This window comes from Pelodiscus sinensis, chromosome 11 (genome assembly GCF_052426305.1).
Source record: "Pelodiscus sinensis isolate ZL-2025 chromosome 11, ASM5242630v1, whole genome shotgun sequence".
Lineage (NCBI taxonomy): Eukaryota > Metazoa > Chordata > Testudines > Trionychidae > Pelodiscus > Pelodiscus sinensis.
The window spans coordinates 22,896,457-22,921,179 of NC_143062.1; the positions used below are offsets into that span (position 1 = coordinate 22,896,457).

A 24,723-nucleotide genomic window follows, 5' to 3' on the forward strand; every position below is an offset into this window, starting at 1 on the left:
TGTGACAGAAGCAAAATTAGATGTCTGATCTAAAATGAGGAATGGGTATATATATCTCATTCCCTCTGTTTGGGGAGGATACAGAGAAGGTAAGGTTTCCTATTTAGACCTTGTATGTGCCATACTGAGAGATTAGGCAAAAGACAATGGCATCTTTCTTCAAAATACAAGGCTACAGTTAGCTACCAGTTTGTAGAACCATGAAGGTTAGAGAGAATTACAGGTTGACACTCCGTAATCTGTACTTCCCTAGTCTGGCAGCACCCCTGGTCTGGCATTGTCGGGGTGACCCTGTGGGGCTAGGAGTATTGCCAGATTAGGGCAGTCAGAGCTCAGTGTTCCAGGCAGCAGTAGGGCTGCCGGGGAGAGCCTCTGTCAGCAGTGGGGCCACTGAGAAGAGTGCAGTGGTTCAGGTGGTAGCAGGGCCACTGGGAAGCTCCCCTGGTGGCAGCGAGGCCATGAGGTGAAACATGGTGCTCTAGCCAGCAGTGGGACCACTAGGGAGAGCCCCTTGCAGCAGCAAGGCTGCCGGACACAGTGCAAAGCTCTGGGCAGCAGCAGGACTGCTAGGGAGAACCCCTAGTGGCAGTAGAGCTGCCAGGAGGAATGCAGAGTCCTCTCCAAGTGGCAGCAGAGCTGAGGAGCGACAGCAGAGCCCTGGGTGGCCAAAGAGCTGCCGGGGTGGGGAGGAGGGAGAGCAGGGCCCCAGGCAGAAGCAGGGTGGCCAGGAGGAAAAGTGGAGAAACCCCAATACATTTACCTTGCCTAGTCTGGCAAATTTCCTGGTCCTGGACCAGTCGTGTCCGAAAGGTGCCAGACCAGGGAGGCCCAACCTGAACTTTAAAATTCTATATAACAGTGTGAGCAATAATAAAGCAGAAACAAAATGACCAAGCAGTTGGACTCAAGATTATATTGAAGATGACAGGTCAACACAAATCAATTTGATTCCAAATTTTCTCCTTTGCATAAATCAGGCTCCCTGCACAATCAGCATCTTCACTTTTTGCAGCAGCACTATGGATCCCTTTCAGATATATCCACCCGACTACCTACTTTGTGACCTCTTTCCACACAGAACAGCCTGATGCAAAGAAATTAAAGAGTAATGACAATCCCACCACTCGATCCAATTTGTGGCAAGCTAAAAGCAGTTCTGACTTGTTCATTGACATAACTGAAGATTTGTAATGATTATATCCACATTAATATTTCTCCAATATTCACTGTTTTACATCTAGGATGTTGGGTTGGCTGATTATAGATGTAACTGATTACTCATGAAATACAGATCTGAATCCAATCTTCCCTGAAGTTTGAGATGTTCAGTTCCAAGGTTTAGATCTGATCCCATCTCTAATTGCTGCTTCGTCTGACAACTAATTAGTGAAAAGTAACTGTATTGTTCCACTGGAATGAACAAAATTGTTTTGTGGGGTAAGAGAATAGTATTTTCTTACAGCTGCTTCCACAATTTACTCTATGCCTGGTTCCTCAACCTTCCTCAGAAAGAAAATGTAACTTGTACAACGTGGAAGATGGTTAGTATTTAGTTCACGAAAAAGAAGACCAGAATGATTGATCAAGTTATCAGTTTTACAGTGTATACCAACTTTTTTCACAGTTTTAGTTCTGTATATGTGAGTCAGTCCAATGAGAGTTACTCTCTGGTTTAAGATGTCATCAGAAGATCTTGATGCATTTGGTGAAAGCCAATTCTTAGTTGCCTATCACATATATCTGTATATCTCTATACTTACTTATACATAGATACAGTGGTATATGGGATTAATATATTTTATGTTTGTATAAACACACTCCTAATACTGTGCTTCTCCCAACCAGCTGTCTATAAATCTAGACCTCCAGAGATACCTTATAATGACTTAAACATTATACCAAAAGAGAAATTCCAAGGGGACATGATCAGGATATAATAATGGGCCAATGTCAAAAAGGATTTATGGTTATTATTCATATGACTCAACCATATGCTCCAGCTACTGCTGTAATCTTGCTAGCCTTGGTCTGACATCTGTAGTGATAATGAGTAAAATTGCATTACACCACACACACAAAAAATCAAGACACTTAAAAAATAACTAGAAGGCTGCCAGGAGAAACATTGACCTTCTCTGTGAGGTCAAGAGATGGTTTTAAAATATGCTGGATGCTCCTGACAAAGTTGAAGCAATCTGTGGGTCTGGCAACCAGCTGTTCTAACATTATTAGGGAAGAAATGGTATATAATAGAGTTGCTAAACCATATGTATTTATCACTGTAGTTAAATATCGAGCATGATCCTACCACGTTGATTACAAAAAACCCCAAAGCTACCTGTTTTGTTTAATAAGTTAGGAAAAGTAGTATGTGTATTGAATTATGCAGAGTGAGATTGTGAGCTGTGGCAAACTCTGTGAATGTGTCTGAAATAACTCAGTATGGTTTTTAGTTGCTGATATTGTGTATTGCTCAGTTAAAAAACACTTACTCATATGTTCTTAATTATCTACCGTGACATGTAACCACAGAAGTTTCCAGGGTGCCAGAGAGAAAAGCAGAAGTTTCCCCTTCTCGGTAGCTCTGAGGCTGCTCTTCCCAGTTTGTTCATAAGCAGTACTTAGCTTTTCTAAATACTTCTGGCTACTCTGTAGATGGAGGTGCAGGTTAGAACATAGGTTGCAATAATATATCAACATTTAGAGTTAACTGGCATCTCTAGCCTAAAAAAAAAATAACAGAAACATGATTCCTGCTGTTTGGATGTGCATATATTGAGAATTAATTAACCCATAGTTATGGGACTAAAAATAATTTTGCATAAAACACATATAACAAGATGGACTTTTCTGTTTTGTTTTCCTTTTTTTACTCCACTAAGTTTCCATGATCAATTACAACACAAGTAACTGAATTATAAGAGAAGAGGACTTTGTCACTTCTTGCTAAGGAAGAAAAGGAAGTTGAGGGTAGTTTGATATCAGGTTTCCTCAACTTGTATTGATGTTTAATGGAAGGATAAGGGAGAGAAAGCAAATAGAGGTGGATGTATAACACGGGATAAAGACACTGTCACAAACTAGCAGGGTTGCTACAAAATCAAAACCAAACCTAGCAGTGAAGGACAAATATTCTGGGCAGTGTCAGTCAGTCAACTAATGTGTGTATCAGCACATCAGTGAGGAAATCCCCCTAGAGCTCCATGGGAGGTTTTGCTTTGATCCTAACAGCACCTGCCAATCTGCTGACACTTTCAGTTATAGGATTTACAGTCAAAAGGGGGGAGACAGTAGTTCACCTGGGATTGTAACAGTTTACTCTAAAGGCAAATATCTACTGCATTAATTCAAAGAGCAGGGTGAGCAACTGGCAGCAGGTGGGTGGCCATGAGATGGTGAACAAGAAGTAAGGGGGCAGAATGGAGGAGTGATTCAAACTGACGCTGAATTGCAAGTGAAGCTGTTCTGCTTGCCAGATGGAACTGTATATAAAATTGCTGTGAAGTACCCACTTCACCAATTATTAGTAGCAGTACAAGTTCTCTATCCCTTTCTCTCTGTAACTGCCCCAGTGAAGAATTTAGTATTAATGTTGAATGTTCTCAGGTCTACTCACACTAAATTCAAGCTCTTCTCTTTGCCTGCTACAGTCCTTTCTTTAGTCAGCCACCTGACATCCTCCATCTACCTTCTTTATTTTTAATTATTTTGAGTTATTGGATGTTGCTGTCTGATGTCAGGGTTCTTTCTTTGCTTTAATCTATTCTAATTTCTATATAATTCTTTCCCTCCACCCCTCTGGAGCAATCAAAGTGTTTTATTTAACAAGCCCATCAACTAAAACAAAGTCTGCATTCTTGAATTCTAAGTCACACATAAACTATAAAGATGCTGTTTGTTCGACGTTGACAGAAGCAGTCGTCTGTCCTAATTTCCCTTCTTTGTATGTTTTTATTAGAGCTGTGAGAGCATGCAAAAACCCACTGGGGAGACAAGCTCGCTAGATTGGGTTGTGTGTGTGTTTTTAAAAACACTCTATCATCAGTCTTCGCTCAGAAGACTGAGATACTGTCTCTTATACTGAGAAGGAAATACAAATTGTTGCTTGTGACACCTCTAATACCTGGACAGCTGTCTCTGGAAAAGCCCCATACACATATATCCACAGAATATGGTGGACAAGGTGGTCTTCAAGGAATGGTCTTTGAGAAATTTCATTCTTCTCTCAGATGATCTTCTTTTCCTGCTTACTCATAGCAAGAAAATTACAGGGCTGGAACCCAGGGAAACATAGGTTTAGGCTCTGATGTCTGTTATTTTAGCCTGGGTAGAGATACAAACAGAGAATTGCTATTCATGAGCTGGAAAAGCACGTATTTTCCCCCCATTACTCACCAGTGTGGGTCAACTCTCACCTGCAGAAATCACTTTGAAAACAGAGATGTGAGTTAAGTCTCAATGATCCTTCAAGCCTAGTGTCTCTGCTGTGATAGCCAAGCAGTTTGCCAAACTAGTACCAAAAATAGGGTGGCTACTGTGTGGGCCCTATTTGGGAGGCTTTGTGCAGTGTTGCTCTCTCAAGTGCCTGGCTCATATTAGAGCAGTCTCAGTGCGGCTATAACTTTTATTGGTAGAAAACAGTCCTGAGATGCTGGAGTGCATTACTCTCCAGCCATGTCCCCAGCTGTCCCCATAACTCCCTCTGTGCCAGGAGGGGCTGAGGTGGGGCTTTGAATGCTGGTCTCTTCTGACATGGGAGTGGATGCTTTAAGGCAGCCTTACATTTCCTTTTTGCCTGTAGTGGGTTGAGGCTCTGGACTTAAATGACTAATACAAATTCAAATGCAGTTAGACTAATATAGTTGTAAAAGCAAAAACATAAAACAACTCCATGCCCAGAATGAGTTCAGGTAAGTATTTGAAAATGTAGAACTCATTGTTAAAATCATGTAACCTGAACCTGTAGCTCCCCATTAATCCATAGACTGTAACACGTTCTGTGCATTTTTGTTTTCTCATTCCTCCCCCCCCCCCCCCCCCCCCCCCCCGTGTCTTTAACCACACTGAATGCTGGCGGCTGAGTCTGTCCTGATACGGAGCCCCAGCATAGCTCCGGACTGAATGCATTCTCGCACATGATGTTCTAATCACGGATACCTTGTGATCTATTTCACTTACTGCAGCCTTGTTCTGTGTGTCTGTTCTCTATTTAGAAAGGTTAGCTATGGAAAGGGGTTTGATTATTTTGCAGGATGTCATTTGCTTGCGCCTTACACATACTGTTTTTCTCTCTTTTACCTGAAAGAGAAAATATCAAACATTGCAAATTCCCAGATGGACTGTCTGGAATTTAGCCTTTAAAAAAAAAGTCTCCATTCTAGCAGCAGACCAGATTCCAGCAGCAATTTCTTGAAATGTGAGCACAAGGCTATGGAGAAAACATTGTGGGGTGAGTGTGCATGGGGTGGGCTGGAAAAGGAGAGTAAAGGGTTGTTTTGTTTTTATTTGTTTTATACATTGTTGTTTACACATCACAGGAGCAGTATTTGATAGTGCTCAAGGCAGCGATTATTAATAGTATCAAGCCAGACACTTTCTGCTACAGTTTGGTCAATGTCTTAAATTTGCGTTTAAACTTTTAAAACAGCACTTAGTATGGTATTAGGCATTTGAGAGGCCACCTAGAAAGACAAAGTCCAGGAATTGAGGAGCTTCCATTCTTGTTTCAGATGTGACATGTCAGCAAGAGTTAAGAAGGGGATGAGTGAAAAAGGACAAGGCATACATCAATAATCCTCAGCTGAGACATGAGCACTTCTACATGGCTCACTCAATATTTGTAGTTCTTTTTAATTAATAATAATAATGACTGACTGAGCTGTTGTTGCCATCCTGAAAGCAGTGTATCTACTGGAAGGATTTCAATAAAGAGTTTCATTGCTTTGAGGAGCAGAATTAGGAAGGAATTGATATATAGTGAGGTACCATAGTTAGAGGCATGGATGCAGTTTTAGGGTACTGAGGGTGACCTTAGAGGTACGGGGAAAGGAGTAACAGCAGCTGCTGGAATCAGTGGCAAGTGACCACTGCCATGTGACAAGAGTAGATAAGGGTGATGAGTCACACAATGGATTTCATGCAACTATTAGAATGTTGATCTGCACTGCAGTGTGGCATTTAAACTTGATGTGGTGGGTAAGGACGTGACATTTAAATTTGACGAAGTGAGGGATCTGGTGACTGTGCAGAGACTCAAAGAGGTCATGCCTGAGATGAAGTAACTGATGGGGAAGATTATTTTATTAGCTGCATTTTGGCATACTAGGTCTGGAAACTTGGCCTAATTAGTTGGGATGTTTTTTTAAAATATGTATACTTTGCTATGCAGAGAAAAAAATATCTAATGAATAATTTGGTCCAGATGGCCTCTGGAGGAAAAAAAAGAGATGCAATGGCATACAAACAGCATATTTTCATTTGGCACCCATTTGTCATTTTTCTTGGTATCAATACTTGCACTTGGCTGTGACATTGGAAATTGGTCTTAATCAATGTACAATTAAATACTTAGTACAAACACCACAGGCTGGCTTTTAGGAAACAATTTCCTCTTTGCTTTCTTCACTTTGGACAGCTTGGGCCAAACTCCAAAAGATGCTGAACTGGAAATGAAAGCTCTCACGTTTGATCTGGGGATAGTCTCTTGAAGGGATCATGTGGCACTACCAAAGTGTTTGCTTGGAGATGTAAATAAGTGACTTCTTTCCATAGATGATGGACAAAAGAAAAACAGAGGAGGAGGGAGAGAGATTAGAACATAATGACTTCCTTCCACTTCCAGTTCAAGGCACTGTGCATAACTGAATATATGACCATGTCAAATGTTCCTGAGCTAGATCCTCCTCTGGTGCAAATCAGCATAGCTATACTGAAATCATTGGCACTTCACTCACTGAGGAGCTTGCTACCTGACTTTTGCTGAAGTCTGTTGGAAAGAACAGGTCATGATACATTGTATATTACCCATTTGCAAACTACTTTGTGCACACAGGTACCAGAGCAGAAATGATTTAGTTTTGCAAAAGGTGATGAAAAAGGCTCATCTCTAGATAGACAGACACACAGACAGACAGATAGATAAACCCATTCCTGTGGAAAGGATCAGCTGGCTGTTTGTGGCCTGTCTCTGCTCATAATAGCATTGCTAATACTATAAAAATCTATAATCCAGTCATGTGGTATCCAAAAATCAAACCAAAAATAATTTCTTTCCCAATAGTCACAGTGAGAGAATAATCACTGCCACTTTTGTATCACAGGGATTTCATATCTTTCAACAGACTTTTCTATCATTCTTGCAGTAGTGGTTTGTGTAATGAACTAGGTCCCATAAGTAAAAACATAAGTAGAGTAGGTGAACTTCGTACATACTGGTATAAAATAACAAATCAAGCATTGCATCAACCCAATAGCAGACTTACTGAGCGCAGAGGGAGGCAGGCAAAATAAATTAAACAGGTAGTGATATCTCCTGTATTCCCCAGTATCTCAGAATCCCTGAAATGCTGCATGCCTTTTTTATGGTGATGATTTTAATTGCTCTCTTCTGGATCTAAAACTATACAAACAAAAAACTAGAATCTGTGATTTTGAGCTAATTAGCTGTAATTTGACTTAAGTGCTGCCATAAATCTATTAATTAATTGGATGGGTAATTTCATCATAAACTTGATGTCATGTAAAGCAGAGATTCATTATTTGCAACAGTATTTTTCAAACTGTGGTGTTCTTTATGGTTTTTTTCCCACTGTGCTCCTTAATTTCATCTTCCTGTCATTTTGGCATTGATATACACTGCCATGTTAAAGATCACAACAGAACAAGTAGTTATAAATAGAAGTACTTGGATTATAGTTTAGGCTGAATTTATTAGGAATATTTTCCAGTGAAATACACTGATGAAATAATATTCATATATCCCAATACTAATTATATATTCACTATAGAAAAAACAATCAGAAGCCAAAAGGGGTGGTTGCTGGTAGTAACACAGACATAGGCAGTGTCAACATTTGGGGAGAGATTCTGCTCATTGTTGTAACTGTAAACAAGAAGTAATGACTCTTGCTTCAATAGAATTGATCCTTATTTATTTCTATGGAACTGAAAATGCAGTTTCTCCATGTAAGTTCTAATAAAACGTTAACCTACCTTTAACTGCTAATGGTTCAAGTTAACTTCAATAGGAACCTACTTCTGAGAGTAAATAGGCCGACACTGATTGTTTTACCTTGAAAGATATTTCATTTTTAACAAGTTGGCATATCTTTTCAATGTTATTTCTATAATAATGCCTTTCCATAAGAATAATTACTGTGACACAGTAATGAGGATATGCCGAGGAAGAAATTTGGGCCAGTGAACTTAGAACATAGTGTATATATGTAATTCATATAGGCAGAAGCACAGTTGTACATGCATATTTGACTCAAAATGTACTTGTTTTAGAGTCTTATGCTTCCTTACATCATCATTAGTGCCTTCAGTTAGAAAAAGTAACAACACTACTATTACTTCCTACACATGACACAGGTTTAATTTCGAAAGAGATCTGGGATATTGGTTGGACAATTCAATAGACTGCAGTATTTATTCTCTTGTGATTGCAAACATACCTACCCTCGCATCACATATAAAGAAATATTTTAATAGGTGCTTGGAAGAATATGTAACCCAATTACAAGAAAAATACTGCTTTGTAATTTTTTGCAGCGAAGAAGCAAAACATCAATTATCGTCATCAGCCAGTGGTTTGCAAAATTTTGCATTGACAAAGATCTTGGTATGAAGAGGGGAATACATTGTATTTTGGCTATACTAACTCTTTAATATAGTTTTTCAGTTAATATATCTTTGTAAGTCTAAATATGTCTCTGTTTTCCAGGAAAAATAAGAGTGCCCTCTGGTGGTCAATTTAACACTTGTAAATTCTCATGTTTCTTACAATATGAAAAGTTGGTAAACTATAGGTTAATGGGTTTCCCTTACAGTCAATTTGATGAGCAAAAATCCTCATATGGTTTTATCTTTATTTTGTAAAAACATATATTCTCTCTCAGCATCAGATGGCTCATTATATTTTCATCACAAGAAATTTTTAATATTCATTTTTATTTATTATTGCTCTGTAGTTAATGAAAATGTCCAAATGATCCATTTGAGTAGTGCTTATTCTTGTGAGAAGATACAGTAAGCCTGATTTATATAATGCAAAAGTCCTTTCACAACTGGCATGCCAGAAATTTACATTTACATCCATTTTTGGGCACCTTTACACTTAGAGCAATATAGCGAGTGTATTAATAGCATTTTATGTACAATATTTATTAATAAACAGCAATACAGGAGCAAATTATAATTATATCTATGGGCTTCAGTAGTAGTATTCAGTGAGTAAGGGCAACACGTGGAGGTCAGTTGCAGGACTGGGACACATAACATAACATAAGGAATTAAACTTCTTGTGCCATGAACTTCTCATAAGGATAGGTTACATGTATAAGGATTCATCATTCAGACTTGTGTGCATTCACATTGCATATTACTAGAATAGCTGGATTTGCTATGATCCCAGTACAGTTTTCTGGCTATCCCTTGATTACACACACTTCCAGAATACACGGTTTAGGGAATACAATTTTTGCATGTGAGGCCTCTGCCACATGGTAATTTTCAAAAATTTTCAGCGAAGTCCATTTCCATCGTATCATAACTCAAAATTGGCTAACTCAGGTTTTTTTGATAACTGAAAAAGATTCTAACCACCGTTTATTTCAGCAAACAAAACCAAAACCCTTGCGAATAGCACAATTTTAGTCTCATTCTCCCTTTTCAGCCTACAACGTCCTTTTTGCAGCAACTTTCATCAGATTTCTCAGGTCTCTCTTTCCTCCTCCACTATCTCTTCTTTCCCCTCAAATTGTAAATTTCTCCTCCCACAAAATCTCATTGTTTCTCTCTCCACATCCCCCACACTCATTTTTGCACAGATTATCTTTTTTTCCCATCCTCAAATCTCTTTTTTGCCCCTCACTCTCTCTAAGTATATCTTCTTACCCCAAGAATCAGTCAGGGTCTAGATGGTCCTTGGTCCTGCCATGAGTGTAGGGGGCTAGAGTCGATGACCTCTCAAGGTTCCTTTCAGATCTATTATTCTGATTATTCTTTCTCAATGTTAAAAAAATCAGTCACTCTTTGTATCCTTTCTTCCTCAAAATCCTTTTATCACCCAGAAATTCCTGCCTTTTCCTGTCTTTCCCCAAGACTTTCCACTATTCCTACTCCCTGAAGAGAGAAGAATGACCAGCAGTTGTCCATTATTTCTGTCTTCTCTCCAGAGAGAAGAGCCAGCAGGTACAATGCCATCAGGTTGGCTGAGACTGGAAGACCACAGTGGTAAAGTTAACCCTTGTGCAAAGGACCGGGGGAATGGCCTCAATATAGAGGGTTTTAGGGGTACTCCTCTGAGCACCTGTTGGTATTGCAATATTTCTGCCTGCTTAATCTCAGGTAATGAGATAGATAAGCCAGGCGATAGAATACTAATTGGGGACCCTGTGGCCTGCTGCTTAAAACCCCGCTGCCTGGCTTTCATTACTAGTTAAGTGGAAGCAGTGTGTGACAACATCCCTGAGGAGAGCGTTGCTTGGAAACCCCTGCATTGATTTTCATTCTCTGTAGTTTGTTGTACTGCTTTAGTTAGAGAAAGAGCCCAAACCTCCTGAGTCCAGTTCAGCGAAGTTAGTAGTTTGGAGTGAGATATGGCCCTACCACTGTACAATGCCATTTCATTTTCTATGCATTATGCTTTTCTGAAAGCGGCAGCATCTGATGTTTTAAACTGATCTTTGTGCATTACCCTTTTCAATGCTACACTCTGCATTGTTTGCTAGTTTGATTTATCTTTACTGTCTACCAAGAAGTTACAAGTACTATGTCTTCTCAAGAAACAAACACAACAGACAAAAGTCAAACAAAAAATGAAGCAAAGCACATTTTCATGGATTTTTTGTTAGGACTTAAAATAACATGGAGTTAAAATGGAAAAAATAGGTGCTTTGGAGCATAACATCCTAAAATGCTAATGTCAGTGACACAGTGGTGCACTGAGTAAATATAGAAAGGATTTATTATGAAGTCCTTTAGTGTGGTTGGCACTAACGGCAAACTGCTGAGCAACATCATATCACCAAAATCCAGGAAACAACACAAACATTGAACCATGGTCTTTTCAATGACAATAATGAGAGAAGCTTTGGTATTGGTTGGCATCACCACAAAGGGCACATGTTGGCATGTTCAAGAATGTAAATGATAGATCTGCTGCTTGAAGTTTATAATTATTTAATCAAACCCAGACTGCAGAACCTGGAGGGATAGTGTGTAGCCTGAGAGAGAGAGAAAGAAAAGAAAAGAAATCCATATTTTGCAGATGATGGCATGTATCAGTCACTGGAGCGTGCCTAGCAACACTCTTGTGATTGGTACAGTTTTTGTGGGTGATCATTACTGTCTGCTACATCACAATATTCGTAAATGTTCTTGCAGAAAACAAATTGCTGACAATCTCTTAGGTGCTGATGGAAGTCAGATCAGCTATTTCCATTTCCTTTCAAAGAAGAATACAAAAATACAGATCAGAGCAGGAAATAACTCATCTGATCAACTATTTCTACACTAAATGTGTACACACACATGTGCTCACAAATGTTTTTCATCTCACATTTCATATTTAGCTGATTACTATGAAATGTTTTTGAACTCTTCTTTTGTTTTCATATACTAAAAATATGATAATGAACATGCCATTTTCAGAAATAAATCTCTCAACACTATGTTCTGGCTTGTAACACATTGAGTAGCAGAAGTTGGGTATGTTTGCAGGCTAGACTTTACTCTCCGACTCAACTTTCAATGTAGTCCAAGCCTGATGGAAAACGAAAAAAAAAAAAAAACTCTTTCAAAAGCAGTAATTGTGTGTTTCAGGGAGAAGAGAACAAATTACTAAATTAAATTAGCATCACATTTCATTCCTCCTTCCTAGGAGATTCAGGAATTTACAGAAGGTACTTTCTTACATTCTGATGTTAATTTCAGTGTTAAAAGTCTTCATAAAAGACCAGAGAAATTATACATAGTTAGATGATGTCATAATGAAATATTTAAAACAAAAATTATAATAAAGAATGAAATGCTTTAGGTGGAGATAGTAACCTATGGTTATAACATTTAAAAAGAGAAAAATGTGTTCTTTTAAAAGGATTAAATGTTATTAATCCCTTTATTCTATCTCCTGTGACTTAAGAAATATGTGCATAAAAGTTGTTTCTGTAATATCCCTGAGATCTGTTGTCTTTCTCTCTCTCTTTAGCCAAAAATATTTGCTGTAGGGTATTTCTAGGCATACAGAGTGTAAGCCAGATGCTGCTGAAATCAGTGGAAATTTTGCTATTGACTGCAGTCACGCCAATAATTCCTCAAGAAGGTCTAAACTAGGAGTGACAAAGCTAATGATGTCATATCTTTTATTGGACAAACTTCTGTTGGAGAAAGAGACAAGTTTTTGCACTACACAGACCTGAGGAAGAACTCTCGGTAGCTTGTCAAGTTCATCAACAGGAATTGCCCCAAAACAAAACAAAATAAAACAAAACAAAACAAAGATCTTTCTATATAACCTGTAACCAACGTGCCTATAAGGCTACGTTTACACTTCAACGCTTCTTCTGGATACCGGAGTATCCCAAAAGAGCTATCCCGCATCTTCACAACAAGCCCATTATTTCAAAATATAATGGGTTCACTATTCTGAAATCCCTGTAAACCTCATTCCACAAGGGTGTATGGGATGATTTGGAATAGTAGGTTATTTCAAAATTTCGCCCTGTGTAGACAGCACCAGATTATGAAATAAGCTATTTTGAAATAAAATTGAAATAAGATATTTGAGCTATGGCTCAGTATAGATGCACCCTAACAGTACAGCACATTAGGGGTGCATCTACACTGCACCCATAGCTCGAAATAAGCGACACAATTTGAGCTACACAAATTGCATAGCTTATTTTGAGTCAATTTCAAAATAGCTTATGTTGAAATTTGGCACCGTCTACACAGCACTTATTTTGAAATAAATCACTATTACGAAACGTCCCTTACTCCTCATGGAATGAGGTTTACAAGGATATTGGAATAGCAACCCCATTATATTTCGAAATAATGGGCGCCCTCAAAAGATGTGGAATAGGAATTTTGCAATACCTCCGGTATCCTGAAATGGTGCTGCACTGTAGATGTAGTGTAGGAATGCTTGATCATAGTCTGTTTGTGACATGAAAAGAACAGACTGTTTCCCTAGTGACCACTTCTCATCCCAGAAACCTTTGTATTTCTATCTGAGATTATTAATTATTTTCCAGCTCCAGAGAAGAGACTGCAAAATACCATGAGACCTGGACTGTGAAATCCTCTATATATGGGTACTCCTCTGCACCCACATAGACACACATTCATATCTTTGGCAATGAATAGCAGGATTAGGGACTAATTTTATTTAATTTTCTTTAGTTCATTATGCCATGAACGATGACATTGTGGATAAAACAAAATCATGCAACGTGGCGGCAATATTCAGCGTGTACACAGAGGATAATTTCATTAAAAACACCAAAGTATAATTTAGACACATTGTGCAGTTTATGAACTTCAGGTTTCTAATACATTTTGAATTATTAATACTCCATATTGCCAACTACAACAGTCAAAATGGAATAAAATTCTGTTTGGACCTTGTTCCTTACTGTATATGCAATATTGCACATAATTTCGATTTCTGAATGATTTCTGTCTAATAATTCAAGACAGGAAGATTACAAGAAAACATTTTTAATTTTCATTAAATGAGATGGAAATATAACCCTATAGAATATGGGCAATATTACAAAAATATGCTAAGGTCACACAAATCTATAAAAGTGCAAAAGTCTTGTATGTTTGTATAGAAGTTGGTCTTATTTATATTTATTCAAGAATTGCATACATATTTGAGATATATATGCCACCCACAAATTTGAGAAATAATATGCATTATGGATGGGTATGGCAAAAATGTATTTTTATTTTTTATAATTCTGAAGGATAATATCAATGTTAATTTTAATCAATTTTTAATGTTATCCATTTCAGTTTTCACAGTTGCAAGAAACTATATTGGCAGTTAGACAATAATGAATAAGAGATTTTGAGATTCAAGAAATTAAAACTTTAGCACCACTAAAACATAAAAATTGTCAAAATCATATGTACAATATAATTATTATATCAAGCTCTCATAAGCTCTTGGGAAGCATTTTTCTTACTTTATAAATTTTGATTATGATCAATATAATTTGTTTTGGTTTGTGTGCATATGGTGAAATCAGTGTTTACTGAAATTTTCTAAGGAAAATCTAATCCTTCTGAGTCTAGTAATTAGTTTTACTGAATATATTTTAAATGATTCATATTTGGAAGACTCTCTTTTCAGACAGAGGGACAGAAACATTTTTTATAAATGAGAGTTTGGATGCCAAACCATAATTTCATTTATATAATCTGTGTATGGAAACAAGAACAATATTGGCAGAATAAATTCAACTGGTGAGCCTCATAATGAAAAATATGTTGATTACCTTTGTGATGTTTATTTTGCAAAGTTACAGATATTTTTAAACACCTTTAAAATAATTATGAGTCTAAAAGTTGAGCACATTTTAACATTTTTACGAAAAATTATGCTGCTTTATGTAAATGTAAATAATGTGAAATCATGTTAATATAGTAATGAAAGCTAATGCTGACCTTTTCCTCTTAAGTCTGTTTTCTTGTTTCTTTTCCGTTCATGCTACATGAACTTTACACTTGAATTTCCTGGCTTTTGTCAGTTTTTCAGCACTCAAACCTCTTACACAGTTAACATTTTCTGGGCTTGATGGGTTGTTTTTTTTCTTAATCAGAATAACAATCTTCTCTTTTACCTCTACTTTTAAAGCCTCATGCAATGTTAGCATGTTTTAGATAAGATTTATGAATAAATAAAGATGTGAGTTAGTTTTACAGGTTAGAGGCATGTGGCTTTCTTTCTTTCTTTCTTTCTTTCTTTCTTTCTTTCTTTCTTTCTTTCTTTCTTTCTTTCTTTCTTTCTTTCTTTCTTTCTTTCTTTCTTTCTTTCTTTCTTCAGTCTCAGTTTGTATTGTAAAGGCTAACTCATTGATTTATCTGAAATGGGAAGAGAAGATCTATAAATTCTAATATTAGTCAAATGGAATACATAACAATTGTTTGTTTGTCTGTTTGCCAGTGTTGCAAGTAGTATCATTTTCTACTAAAGGTGATCAGAGAGGGTGTGGGGCCCCTACTGGATGAAGGAGGTAACCTAGTGACAGATGATGTGGGGAAAGCTGAAGTACTCAATGCTTTCTTTGCCTCTGTCTTCACAGACAAGGTCAGCTCCCAGACTAATGCACTAAGTGACACAAGATGGGATGAAGATGGACAGACCTTGGTGGGTAAAGAACAGGTTAGGAACTATTTAGAAAAGCTAAATGTACACAAATCTATGGGTCCAGACTTAATGCATCCGAGGGTACTGAGAAAGTTGGCAAATGTCATTGAGGAGCCTTTGGCCGTTATCTTTGAAAAGTCATAGAGATCGGGAAAGATCCCAGATGATTGAAAAATGGCAAATGTAGTGCCCATCTTCAAAAAAGGGAAGGCTGATCCAGGGAACTATAGGCCAGTCAGTCTTACCTCGGTCCCTGGAAAAATCATGGAAGGGATCCTTAAGGAATCAATTTTGGAACACTTGGAAGAGGGGAAAGTGATCAAGAAGAGTCAACATGGATTCACAAAGGGCAAGTCGTGCCTGACCAATCTGATTAGCTTCTATGATGAGGTAACTGGCTCTGTAGACATGGGAAAGTCAGTGGATGTGATATACCTTGACTTTAGCAAGGCTTTTGATACTGTCTCCCACAATATTCCTGCCAGCAAGTTAAAGTAATGTGGATTGGATAAATGGATGGTAAGATGGATAGAAAGCTGGCTAGAAGGTCGGGTCCAGCAGACAGTGATCAACAGCTCGATGTCAGAATGGTGGTTGGTTTCTTGCGGAGTGCCCCAAGGTTCGGTTCTAGGACTGGTTTTGTTCAATATCTTTATTAATGACCTGGATGAGAGGATGGATTGCACCCTCAACAAGTTTGCAGGTGAAACGATGATATGGGGAGAGGTAGATACACTCGAGGGCAGAGATAGGGTCCAGAGTGACTTAGACAAATTGGAGGATTGGGCCACAAGAAATCTGATGAGGTTCAACAAGGATAAGTGCAGAGTCCTGCACATGAGACGGAAGAATCCCAAGCATTGTTACAGGCTGGGGACCAACCAGACAAGTAGTAGTTCTGCAGAAAAGGACCTGGGGGTTACAGTGGATGAGAATCTGGATATGAGTCAACAGTGTGCCCTTGTAGCCAAGAAGGCTAATGGCATATTAGGTTGCATTAGGAGGAGCATTGCCAGCAGATCCAGAGATGTGATTATTCCCCTTTATTCAGCTCTGGTGATGCCACATCTGGAGTATTGTGTCCAGTTCTGGGCCCTCCACCACAAAAAGGATGTGGATGCATTGGAGAGGGTCCAGAGGAGGGCAACCAAAATGATTAGGGGGCTGGAGCATATGACCTATGAGGAGAAGCTGAGGGAGTTGGGTCTTCTTAGTCTGCAGAAGCGAAGAGTGAGGGGGGATTTGATAGCAGCCTTCAACTTCCTGAAGGGAGGTTCCAAAGAGGATGGAGAAAGGCTGTTCTCAGTAGTGACGGATAGCAGAACAAGGAGCAATGGTCTCAAGTTGTGGTGGGAGAGGTCCAGTTTGGATATTAGGAAAAACTATTTTACTAGGAGAGTGGTGAAGCACTGGAATGGGTTACCTAGGGAAGTAGTGGAGTCTCCATCCCTAGAGATTTTTAAGTCTCAGCTTGACAAAGCCCTGGCTGGGTTGATTTAGTTGGGATTGGTCCTGCCTAGGGCAGGGGGCTGGACTTGATAACCTCCTGAGGTCTCTTCCAGCTTTATGGTTCTATGATTCTATGATTTTCTGCAAAAATGTTCCTTGTTCCAGTGAATTCTTTAGCTCCTTGCTTTTCTTTGGGACCTAATTTTTTATTTATGCCAACCCATTATTCTAGTATACTGATCACACAGAAACTCTGGATCTTTGGGAGATCTTTCATTGATTTCAATGAACACTAAATCAGGCCCTGAGTGAAGAGGCAGGGCCTGAATTGGTGTATGTCAATTTAGCTCCACTGAAGTCAGTGGAGCTACACTGATTTACACCAGTTGAGGGTCTACCTCGGATTATTTTATATGTGCTCTTTGAGTGCCAGCTCATTGTCAAACCACATAAAATGTTTCAATGTGAGGTCTATTTTAAATAAATATTGAAAACTGTAATACATTCATTCAAAATAATTAAATAAGGGTAAAATTCTGCCCTCAGATATGTAGTTGAAACTCCAGTGGACTTTTCTTGGAATTGTATATGATTATTAGAGGACAGACTATAACTCAGATATCTATCTGAGGCTATGTCTACACTACGAACTTTTTGTGGAAGATGCATTGTAAATGAATTGCTCTCTAGCATTTTCTCACGCTTCATTTGCATAATCTCTTCTGATCCATTTTGCACAACAGGTTTTTGTGCAAAAACAAGTGTGGACATGTCTGTTTTGCACAAAAACCCCTTTTTGCGCAAGATCCTTATATCTCTATTTTATAGGCAGTATAGACATAGCCTATCTATCTATCTATCTATCTATCTATCTATCTATCTATCTATCTATCTATCTATCTATCTATCTGATGTCTGTCTGTGTGTCTGTTTGCGAGTCCATTTGTTCAAGAATTCCTATGAAGCGGTAAGTGCTAGGGCGACCAAATTTGGTAATCAGCTTCCTCATCTCTTAACTTAAAGAAGTCAGGGTTTGGTTGTGCCAGGACAACCAGGAGCCCTGGGAAAATAACTGTTTTCCATAACATGCAAAGGGAGGGTCTGCTGTTTGGAGGGAGGCAATATGAGAGTGGCCAATTGGGCCAGCGAGCCTACTAGGGAGAGCTATCCTGAAGCTGCTCACTGGGGCAGCTGTACCATCAAAGGAATGGCCAGCAAGCAAGATGGCTCCCCTTTCCCAAACACTTTTTCCCTTTCCAGCCCTTGGATGCAGCACTGGGGGAAAGGGGAGAGAAAAAAGGCCCCTGGTAGCCAGGGGTGCTAGGTGGTCAAAGAAAGTTTGTACCAGATAGCATGCCCCCACCCTGAGCCCCTCCTCACTCTCAAACCCTCACTCCTGCTCCCTTAGTCCTTAGCTTCCTGCATGCCCTCCTGCACATCTCAAAAGCCCTGCCCTGACTCTTACACCCCCCACACTGCAAGCCCCCTGCCCTGAAGGACCCAGGCAATGCCAGGTAAGTCTGTTGGTAAAAATATATTTGAAGAGATGCCCCAAGGTTGTCAAACCAATATTTTCCACCCTTAACTGTCCAAATCTTATCTGCACACTGTAATACATTTCAAGCTACAATTGCACACCTGGGCTCACCATATAAAAACAAATTTACAGGTTCCATAGTGAGAAAGGAACCCAGGTAACAGAATTATTCTATTGCTACAGTATTGCTGGATCACAAGAATTGGGGAAAGAAATCCAGCAAAGAAAAGGTGATATAGCTGCTGGATGTGACTGGAACTCAGTCATAAATGCACATGTACAAAGTACACTTGTTATATCAACTACATATAGACTGGCCAGCAGCTATGTCCAGTTTTGTGCTTAGTATGTTGTGTAGGGCTGTAAGCAACTAGTTGACTACCTGATAAGCATATGCAGCTGATAAGATGGCAGCTCTTAATACATTTAAAAAGCAGAGGCACAGTGTCTGGGATTGGGTGCAGCCGGGAGTCAGCTGATTCCTGGTTCGCACACGGTCCCCCAGCTACGTGGCTGCTGGTGGCTCTTTACACATTTAAAAGGCAGAGCCACACTGGGGTTAACTCCCTAGGCCAGGCGCTAACCCTGCTGTGGCTCTGCAGTTTCCCCCTGTGACGGGGCTAACCTGCCCCACACTGAGCAGGAGGGAGAGGAGCCCGTTTATTGGGTAGAACACGCCCCTCCCCCGCAACCCTACTGGGCATGCTCGAAGTGCAGCCTCACTATAAAAGGCTGCCGGGCTGCTCAGTTGGGGCAGACCGCTGGGGAGGAAGGAGCTCCGGCCCAAGCTGCAGGCCTGCCACCGGACCGGCTGCCAGACTCAGAGCCGGAGGGACCGCTGCTATTTCTATTACCATCCCTGGGGTGAGCACGCCCCCAACGCTGACACCGGGGGGTCGCCCGCCCCACTGCAGGGGACACCCCCTGTGCTGCCGCTCCAGAGACGGGACCAGCTGATGTTGCCGCCGCCAGCCCAGCATCGCCAGGTGGGACCTCCGTCGGCCACAAGGCTGGGGTAGGAAGCAACCCAGGGCAAGGGGCAGGGAAAGCCCCGGTGGGCTCAGCACATTTTGAGGAGTACCCCCCCCCCCCGCTGAGCCAGTGGTGGGAACCACCCACCACCATTAGGGCCCTGGGTTGGGGTCCGGTGGAGAGGGAGGGCCCGGACCCCCCTACCCCAACCCCTCAGGGCGTGGACTAGTCCTCAGGGCCTGCTGTGATTGCTGGACTAGGCCTCAGGGCCCATTCCGGAGGCTGGACTAGGCCTCAGAGCCTGCGGCGATTGCTGGACTAGGCCTCAGGGCCCGTTGAGGCTACTAGATTAGGCCTCCAGGCCGGTTGCTAGTGCTTTAATTTCGGGGAGAAGGGAACGGGGCGGGGAGGAGCCCCGCCACACACCCCTTATCAATTGGGTTGTCGATGGAAATTCTATCAACTGCTTGATTAGCTGGTTAAACACAATTTAACATCCCTAATGTTATGTGTGTGTGTGAATATCATACTCTCAAGTCAGTTTACACACACATTTCTTATTTTCCTTGTCTCACAAAAACTAATATATTTGAATTTCTTCCTAGGAATCAGAAAGGCCACACATTTTCCTCCTATATTACCAAGACAAGTCAGCTAAATGTGTTAGCAGCCTGTCTTTTGGAAATGAAGAAAATGTAAGATATACGCACAGATACAGCATATTCCTGAGTCATCTGTTGATAGGGAATCCTATTTTTAGCCACATATATTTGGTCTCATCAGCGTGTAGAAAGTCTGTATCCATTATATGCTTGTAGAATCTACCACTTTGTCACAGTCTCAAGCAAGTGAAAGAAGTAAAGGGCTAGCTGCCATACAACAGCGAATAGTTTCCACTTTGGACATAGTACAATGTTGCTTCAGTTTGTGCTGCTGCAACTTCAGTCATACAATCAGCACCTCTAAATATCTGTCTTCAACTTTTCCCTTAGGAAACCGTAATTCATTCTTTGAAGAAACAATGAGGAGTCCTGCAGCACCAGGGCATATGCTTTTGTGGGTAAAATCTATTTCATCAGATGAATTTGAGTAGAAGTTACAGAAGCAGAGGTAGATATAAGGAAAAAGTTGCTCATGTTAAGTAAGCTAATCAAGACAGGGTAGAAATGAGAGAGGGCAAATTGCCTTTGTAATGTGTTAACCAAAGGAGATCCGTTTTTAGTCCTAAACTAATATTGAAATTACAAATTAATCCCATTTCAACTGTCTCCCTTTGTAATAGGTTTTTGAAATTCTTTTGTAGGAGCATGGCTACTTTTGAATCCTTTACTGAATGTCCAGGGATGCCAAAGTGTTCCCCCAGGGGTATATATGTGTTACTCTTCCTGATGTCTGATTTGTGTCATTCCTTGAAGAGTTATGATTGGCAGAGTGGCTCATGTGAGATAACAGGGATAACAGGGGGGAAATTGCCAATATATTTGTACTACTGGAACACATTTGTATAGAATTCTATTTGTAATGAATGCAAACCAGTGTTCCCTTTAAGCACCCCACAGCTTCACAGGTGATTAATCAGCCCCACCCAGTCAGTCAGCTCCTTGCAGGGAGCCCTGAGCCTCTGAATGGGCAGGTCTGATTAATCAACTGTGAAGCTGTGCTGCCATGCAGTTTAGAGGGAACAGTAGTGCAAACCCATATGTTTGTGCATATCATATAACTTTGTTTACAGCATCTTTAGAATCATAGAATCATATGGCTGGAAGAGATCTAAGGAGGTCATCGAGTTCACACTCTGCCCAAAACAGGACCAATCACAACATCTTTAATGTTGATAAATGCAAAGTAATACGTATTGGAAAACCTAATCCCAACTATATGGATAAAATGATGAGGACTGGGACATTAGGAATAGTTCTCTGAAAACATCCTCTCAATGTGCAGCAGCAGTCAAAAATGCAAACAGAATGTTAGGAATAATTTCAAAGGGTCTGGAGAATGAGACAGAGAATATCTTATTGCCTCAGTATAAATCTATGGTACGCTCACATCTTGAATACTGCATGCAAATGTGGTTGCCTCATCTCAAAAAAGATACCTTGGCATTCGAAAAAGTTGAGAAAAGAGCAACAAAAATGTTCAGGGGTTTTGAATGGCTGCATATGAGGAGAGGTTAATAAAACTGGGATTTTTCAGAGGAGTACAGATAGTTCGGAATGGCTTGCTACACGCGGCACGGGGTTCGAACAAGCCGGCATTTAAAAATGGCACCGGCCGGCTTATGCAAATGAAGCCTGGGAAATTCAAATCCCGGGCTTCATTTGCACGGTCGGTATGCATACATTACCCCGCTAGTTCGAACTAGCGGGGTAGTGTAGACATACCCTTACTTGGTGCACCTTTCTCAGATTGCACTTATATTAAACAGTTAAAACCACATACAGTGCATTCACCTGATACCAGTGATGCTGTGGGATGCCCCCCTTTTTGCCCACGGCCCTTGTATAGAAACGTAAACTTATCACACACTGGGACAGATTCACTTGCCACTGAGGTCTGTTGGAATCCTTTCTGTTATCTTCATCAGGCACTGACCAGGGCCCATACAGCTGCAACACACCAAAATAATCAAGACAGTGTTAAAAAGAAAATAAGAGCTGCAGTCAGAATTGTTTTCACAGAATTAATTTCCATTAAAAAAAATGGCAGCTTGGTGGAAATTGAAATTTTTGGCAGAAATATTTATCAGTGAATTTATTTTAGTGGTGAAAAAATAAAAATAAAAAACATCATTTTGATATAGTAAAAACCATTCATTTGCACTTATCATTCTGAATCACATCATTTTGACTCTTATTAAATGTTGCTTTAGATTTGGTATGCTTAAAGAGGAAATATTTAAGTTGAATGGACACTGTACCGTTCCATGCCTCAATTTGCTCAACTGTAAAATGGGGATAGCAACTCTACCCTTCTTTGAAATTGCTTTGTGATCTACGGACAAAGTAGGATTGCCCATCCTTTTTTTCCAATTAACTTCTATTACCAGCTCCTTGACTCAGCTGTCCCAGGAGCAAAAAGTTGCGCTAAAGAAGGCTTATCTGGCTATTTGAGTATTCTTTTGGCCTGGGAAAATTTTAGATGGTGTAGTCACTAGCTGGACTACTATATCTCTTGCTCCATACATACCCCAGCAGAGTTATTGAGATCAGAGAAACGAGGATCATCTGGAAATCCCTAAGAAGCTACTGGCTTTGTGGCTTAATGCAGCTGGCATAATTTAGAGGAGCTGTGCCAAGAGATATGGGCAGGGCACAGAAAGCAGTTTTGCACTGTCTTCCTGAACTCCTTGGCCATATCTGAAGGTCTGGCCACTCATTTAGCTTTTAGTCTCTGATATTTGCTTCCACAAAACACAATAGCAAAACTCCATCTGACTTCAGCAATGTCGCAACCCGTCAATATAGAAGAACTAAGTAACTGAATAAGCTGATAGAATGCTGCAAGAGTTGGTGTGATTTTGTTTATATAAAGGAGGGGTTGAGTTATGTAACTGTATGGTCCGATCTTCATTGTCCTTCTCCTCCATTATAATGTTTGTTAGATTATATTTCATATTGGATTGTAAGTGCTTTGGGGCAGGCACCATGTCTCCCTCTGCCTCTGGGTAGCACCTATAGGTCAGATCTCTCTTGTCCGGCACCATCCGAACCTGACTGGTCCTGAACAAGAGAATCTGCCAGCCCAGGGGAGGTCTCCTGCCACCATCCCCCAAGCACACTGCCTGCTGCTGGCAGGCTGCCCCAGCAGGCTCCCTGCCTGGCCCTCCCCCATCCCAAACCTGGCTGGGCTGCTTGTTCAGCTGCTGCCAGCTCCCTGGGCAGAAGAGACTCCAGCCCTGGTCCTCTGCTACAAGAAGCTGCCGGGGGACTCTGATTCCATGCTACCACGGGGCTCTGGCCTCAGCCCCAAGCTTACAGGGACTGCCACAGGACTCTAGCCCTGCACAAATCTGTGTTGCCAGGAGACTTCAGCCCAGCCTGGCCTGGCCCGACCCCACATTGCCATGGGCTGCTACAGGCTGCTACAAGGCTCTGGCCCCAATCTCATGCTGCCCCCAGGTGGGCTGCTAACCCTGTTCTCCCAGCCCCACTGGCCCACCTGCCCTTAGGCTACCAGGCTCTCTGGTCCAGGAGCATCCATGGTCCTGCTGGATGGCAGATGTTGCCAGACCAAAGAGTGCTGGTTTTTGAAGGTACAATGGGTATGCTGCCCTGATTTGGTCCCTTCACAGCTAACAGGCTGCAAATATTAATAATAGTAGCATATTATTGAACTGTTCTGTATTAGACAAGTGGACAGTTACAGTAACATGGAAAATTTATTCCAGGCAGAACTTGTTCAGGATTCTAAAATGCTAAATTGATATAGGAATAATACACTGCATAGGCTACAGTGCATACACTAATCCTTCTATACTATTAAATTAAATTGATACACAATTGAGTTAATATGATACTGTGCTAAATCATTAGAGTGAATGAATTCTGATATGGATATGAATTAGTATGAGTATCTAGTACTATTAGACTATTTGTTGTTTTTTTCAGTTGCAGACTAACTTGGCTACCCCTCTGAAGCGTATGAGTGTCTAGTTAGGCCAATAGAATTCACTGGCAGATATTACGTGGTTTTGCTGACCATTTATCATTTATATCTATTATCCCATTCTAGGTTCAGCCAGCAAATATTTTTGTTACATTCTGCAATGTAAAGTCTTTATAGTATCATCTTCAGTTATGTGAATGAAATGTTCCTTCACATTTTCAGATCTAAATTAAACACATATTATATTTATGTTCACATTATTCAGCTCCTCCAATAGGGAATATCCACATTCTGCTCAGTCAGCTGGACCCAGAGGCAGTGTATTTGGCTGAGTTTCTATCTAATGTCCAGTCCAAATATTCTCCCCAAATAATATGTCAGGAGTATAGTGTAGTAGACAGGATCAGAATCTGGAGTTTGAATCAAAATAACTCTTCAATCTCCATAATTAGAAATGTGCCTTTGATGATAAAAGCACAAGCATCGTGCAGCACAAAGGCACTAATTGTCATAAGCATGTCCTGATGGTTCTTTCCCTTAAAAATGTGATACACTT

General features: G+C 40.3%; 1 long non-coding RNA gene across 1 annotated transcript in view; it reads left to right on the plus strand.

The window, feature by feature from the left end:
• The first annotated feature begins 5,238 nt into the window (after positions 1 to 5,238).
• LOC149523804 (uncharacterized) overlaps positions 5,239 to 24,723 on the plus strand; it is a 46,300-nt gene continuing 26,815 nt past the window's right edge. Inside the window, exon 1 of the long non-coding RNA XR_016350480.1 lies at positions 5,239 to 5,449. This is a non-coding gene — a long non-coding RNA (uncharacterized LOC149523804). The remainder of the gene's footprint in view (positions 5,450 to 24,723) is intronic.